This window comes from Trichosurus vulpecula, chromosome 2 (assembly GCF_011100635.1).
Source record: "Trichosurus vulpecula isolate mTriVul1 chromosome 2, mTriVul1.pri, whole genome shotgun sequence".
NCBI classification, from domain to species: domain Eukaryota; kingdom Metazoa; phylum Chordata; class Mammalia; order Diprotodontia; family Phalangeridae; genus Trichosurus; species Trichosurus vulpecula.
In genome coordinates this window covers 198504591-198510609 of record NC_050574.1, presented here as the reverse complement: position 1 = coordinate 198510609, position 6019 = coordinate 198504591, and the positions used below count along the sequence as shown (strand labels likewise).

At 39.9% G+C, this 6019-nt stretch overlaps 1 pseudogene; it reads left to right on the top strand.

Moving 5' to 3' along the window:
- Positions 1-814: 814 nt before the first annotated feature.
- Positions 815-2075, top strand: LOC118839998 (annotated as a pseudogene).
- Positions 2076-6019: the final 3944 nt, after the last annotated feature.

The following is a 6019-nucleotide window of genomic DNA, read 5'->3' as shown; positions in this document are numbered from 1 at the left end:
ATAAAATATAGACAATGTTAATATTTGGTTTTCAAGTTAATATGTGGTCCACAGGTATTTTATCAACTGTTTAGTGACTTCCTGTTTCTATTTGAGTTTGACACCACTTGTATAAACCTCCAGGCTAGAAAGAAGAAATGGATAATGAATTCAGGAAATAGATCACAAACTTGGCGCAGATACATGATATAATATTGATACATGGCATAGACTATCTGTACATTTGCTAGAGTTTTCTGCCATGAACAGGGCAACTGGTAAATTCTAGACTTATGTTATTTTTTTTGCCATGCCTCACTCCTATTGCTATAACATCTGGTTATACAGGTCAACATGAACATTTCATAATGTAAGCATTTGGTACAATTTTATTCACCATACAGTGTGCAACCCATAAAGGGAGAGAGTCTTTACACACACCAAAACCCAACTCAACTATGTTCATTTTTTCAGAGACCTAAGAACATTCAATACTTCCCTCAAGTACATGCAGACACTGTCATCCTTTTTCTCTCCTCTGGTCCTTCTCTTGTCTCAGCTAGCCCAGACCGAATCTTATTTCTTCACAGAATTGAATTCCTTTGAAAAATGCAGTTTTTAGCTAACAATGAGGAAATAGAGGCATAGTGGATATAGAACCAGCCCTAGAGCCTGAAGATCTGGATTTCAGTCCTGGCCTATGACAAATACTGGCTTTGTGACTTTGGGAAAGTCACTTAATTTTCAATGTTTTAGGAAATTCTGAATGCATAAATTCATGAAAAAGCATTTACTGGACTATTTCCACTGCGTCCAGCGCTCCTGCACCGACATCATGAGTTTCACTACCTGCTCCCCACCTTCTCCACCAACTACCCCTCCCTGGGTTCTGTCCAGGCACCCAGTCACCGGGTCCAGCTGGCCAGCAGTGCCACCAGCATCTATGCAGGCTCCAGCAGCTCTGGCTCCCGAATCTCCATGGCCCGCACCACCAGCTTCTGTGGAGGCTAGGGGGCCAGGGGCCTAATGGGGGGGGGGAGCTGGGAGGGATTGGGAGGGATCCAGGAGGAGAAGGAAACCATGCAGGACCTCAACGACTGCCTCGCCTCCTATCTGGAGTGCAAGCGGAGCCTGGAGACCAAGAATCACAAACTGGAAGGGAAAATCAGAGAGCATATGGACAAGAAGGGACCTCAGACCAAAGAATGGGGGCACTATTTCAAAATGATTGAGGATCTGCAGGCACAGATCTATACAAGCTTAGTGGACAATGCCAGAGTCATCCTACAGTTTGATAATGTCTATCTGGAGGCTGATGACTTCAGAGTCAAGTATAAAGCAGAGCTAGCCATGAGACAAGTCTGTAGAAAATGACATTAACAGCCTCTGGAAGGTCATTGATGACACCAATGTGACCAGGCTGCAACTGGAGACAGATTGAAATCCTGAAGGAAGAGCTGCTCTTCATGAAGAAGAACCATGAGGAGGTGAATTCCCTACAAGCCCAAATCACAGGCTCTGGACCAACCATGGAGGTGGACCCTCCCAAATCTCAGGACTTGAGCAAGGTCATGGCTGATATCTGAGCCCAGTATGACGCTCTGGCTCAGAAGAACAGAGAGGAGCTTGATAAATACTGGTCCCAGCAGATTGAGAAGATCAACACAAGATCTGAGGAGGTGGAAGCAGCCCGAAACATCGTCACTGAGCTGAAATGTACAGTCCAGTGCCTAGAGACTGACCTGGATTCCCTTCGAAATCTGAAAACCATCTTGGAGGTGAGGGAGGTGGAGACTCACTACGCTATCTAGATGGAGCAGATCAATACAGCCCTGCTATACCTGGAGGCAGAGCTGGGGCAGACACGAACAGGGGGACAGAGCCAGGCCCAGGAATAGGAGGCCCTGCTCAACATTAAGGTCACACTGGAAACAGAGATCAACACCTTTAGAAATCTGCTGGAGAATGGGGAGGACTTCAATCTTGTGCATGCCTTGGACAGCAGCAGCAGTTCCTTACATAAGACCAGCATTCAGAGGACTATAGAGGGCAAAGTGGTGGCAGAGACCAATGATACCAAAGTCCTGCAGCATTAGGGCCATAAACTGAAGACCTAGGCTAGCCCTCCAAAAAAAAAAAAACATTTACTAAACACTATCTTCTAGCCACTGTGCTAAGTACTGGGGATACATAAATATATGCAAACATGGCCGTCCTTGCCCTCAGGAAAGTTACATTCTAATAAAGGCACATGTTGGAAAGGGAGGTCAAGGTTGAACAAGAGAATTTGAAAATGGTGGCAAAGTAGCACGTTATCTTGGTTCTAGATAAGACAATATGGTGAAATCTAACCTATCAGAACTCAAGTTACCTGAGCAGAATCTTCTTTCCAGCTACTACTACCCATTATTATAAGTATCAGAGTAGAGAGCATTTCCTCATCCAGGAATTCATATGTTGAAGAAATTACAGATCTACTCCCTTATTCCAGCGAGAACAATCCCTCTAAACAATTTTTCAAATAAGCTTCCCAAGAAACAGGCAAGAAAGACAAACAGTATATATTGGTTGGTACTCTTTTGTGTTGGGTGGGGATAGGGATGGCAAATATGCAAGTGCACAGGGAGAAGGGTATTTAAAAAGAGCATGGATGGGGTATAAGAGGTCAGCTGAAGCTATGCCCCACATACTAGCAGCAGAGATCCCACAAACATCTAATAGATGCTGAATGCATTCTGTACTGCCTTCAGTGCTGGTGTGCCCTATTCAGGCAGGCCCAACCCTTCTGAGGTTACAGTATAGTTTTGAGTAGATGGGGAAGGAATCATCAAACAAGGATCTGAGAAGCTTGCACTGACTCAGCTGCAATAGTGTGGTTTTCCTCTTCTTGTCTTTTCTGGTGTTGTTATGCTTGGGACTAACTAATATTCCTTTGAGGGTGAAATTAATCTCAGGCATGTGTGGCATTTGCATTTCCCTGAGATCCTGATGTGGCCCAAGGTCAGGTTCCATACTGCTTGGGAGCTGAGACATAGAATACATCTATAATAGGAGGAGATTTTGATAGTGATAATGTATCCTGCAGACCCAGAGATCCATCAGAGATGTCTATTTGATCCTTAATGATTGATCTCAATCCTTCATCACATGGGAAGAATAGTTAGCAGTAGTCATCTTTGTGACAGACCATGACACAGATGTGCTGCATTAGTGATCTCCAAGTCAATACTTTATCAATAGAGTCAATAAGTCTGATGAAAATATTAATAACTATAATGATGATAATGAAAGATCTAATTGAAGGACGAATATTGTTGATAGATATTCCTGCAATAAATATATCCTTATCTTCAAACAATAAATATATCCTTAAAGAATTGCAGATAAATACATTTTTACAAATTGAACTCTATTTTAAGGCCTTGCTATTTATAGAATTCTACTGTTAATCCTTTGATAAAGAAAAGAATCCTTTCATAAGACAAATCACCCCACTGCTTAGGTTGTGTGAATCCATTTTTCCCTATGTTAGACATGTTAAAAGCAGACCATACTTGTTGTAAAAGGCTATAGAAAGGGCTTTTTTCTTTTAACAATGAAATAAAAGGGTTTAAGAATGGTCTATTTCTTACCTTCCTCCCTCAATCTTTTCCAAACTCAAGGTATGGAAAAATGCATAATGTATGCTAGATAGTGTTCTTATGGATCTGCCATAATTAAAGCACCTCCAGGATTTAGTACTTTCTTTCCTTGGGTCAGACCAATGACTCCCCCTACCAGCAGCATGGGCTATTGTCTCAAACCAAACCCAGCAACCACCAAGTTCATCATTCCCAAGAGCACTATTCTGCCACATCTCATTAATTTTTACAGGGTCTTGACCCATAAGAATAAATGGTCTATGTTTCAGTGTCTAAGTATGCACATAAAGAGAGCAGAAGTTTAACTTAAGTACTCTATATGTAATCTCAGAACCAGGAAAGAAAAGTGTTAAAAGGGGATGAATTTTCTAGGGCCTTTATTTTTCAAACTTCCAAGCAAACAAAGGGTAGACTGAGACTCTTTTCATCATTAGACATCTGTCTTATTGAAAGTGAAGCACAAAGAATCATAAAATGCTATCTCTAATCTTCCTACATGTACTAACATCAATATGCAATAGCCCTTTTTTGTACTGGCACAATCCTAGTTCATTACCATTCTATGCAATTTGAGGTGGAATTGAGTGGTTAGACAATTCAGATCTGTTGTACATTTCCCCCCACTCCCACCCCAAGAAAAAAGTGTCAAGATTTGCTCTTTACTCTCTACTTTAAAGGGACATCAAGTCTTTAAAGATCAGAGTCCAGGGTCTAGTGAAAACTTATCCAAGAATAAAAATTAAAAGAATTACAGGAAATCAGAGAAGTTGAACAAATCTTTGTGACAGAAGTCCTTGAATAATGATTCTTCCGTACAAGATATGTAAGTAACTATTTTCCTTTCTTGACTAAGAAGTATAAAGAAACATGAAAGCCTTTTCATCAGGCTAAAATACAGCTAGGCAATTATTCATAGTAATGAGGGATGTAGCTACATAAAATCCACAGATAATCAATTCATCAATGTCATTTAAGCCAATAGAATTAATCTCTTTTTCCAACAAACTACTGGCAACTCACCAAACTCATTTTAATCATTTATATTCCTCCAGAAAAATTTCTAGTTTATGAAAAATATTGGTTATTAATATAATTAGGAGGTTTTATCACAATCTTGTAAAGATAATGGTCAGGATCTTAGGATGCTTTTAAGTGGAAAGTAGAAGAAAAAGGCATAGCTATATCCCACAAAGAAAGATTTCTTCATTACCTTCCATCATTTCAGAGATAATTACAACTCTAGATTGATATTCAGGAGAGGCAAGAAGTTACAGTATGTTGGGTGAATTGAAGCGTATACACATTAAAGTAAAAGGAACCTGGAGAAAAAATTACGTAACTTCACAGAGTGAAATGGGAACTCAAGGAGCAATTTATAGAATAACAGCTTTGTAAAAAACAATTTCAAAAGACTTAAGAACTGTGTTCAGTGAAATGATCAATTATGATTACAGAAGATAAAATGGTGAAGCATGCTGCCCACCTCCTAAAAGAGAGGTAATGGACTCCGGGTACACAATGAGATATGAATACATGAATAATGTAGAACTTGTTTTGCTTGACTAGGCATATTTGTTTATAAGGATTTTGTTTTTCAATTTGAGGGAAAGAGGAATTAGGGAGAGTTAGCAATAGAGTATCAAAAAGACAAAAAGAGAGTGATCAGAATACTTTAATGCACCTAAGAAAAGAGAAGGAAGCACAAGTAAGCAGGACAGTTTTGAAAGTTCCATGTTGAATTTATCACATATTTGAGAGGAAAAGAAAGCTTGCATATAGCAGAGATTCATGATTTCATGTGCAATCCTCTTCTTCTATTCTACTCATTTTTTCATTGTTAATTTCAGATTTAAAATATTTTAAAAGGAAGTAGCAGTTTATGTCAATTGGAGACTTGGAAGACCAGGAGCTATGAACATGGTATCATGGAAAGAGTTACGGTGAGAGTATGTACTAAAAATGCATTTGCATGAGATAATGAGTTAGAAGAGTCAGAGCAGAATGAATGTAGTGTAGTGCTTGGAAGCTATGTCAATGAGTTTGGGATCTGGACTGAGAACAGAGAGAGTGGATGTTAATGCAGCTGAGTACTTAGGCCCCATACTAGTATGTTTGAGGACTGGATTGAGTTAGACATTGGCCTGCAAATACAGACTGTGCATGAGGGTTAGGACCATGACCTGGCTGCTGGTATCCCATACACTGTATCACAACAGACAGTGAGCAACGATGGATAAGTATAAGTTCAGATTCTGTCCAGCACAGAATATCTCATCTGTGGAAGGGTGTGGTTCATAGGGAGGAGCCATGTGGCATAAGGCATTGTGTGATCTAGCACTAATAGGGAAGCTACTTATGTGAAACCATCCATGTTTATTTTTAGTGAGAAATGCATTGTG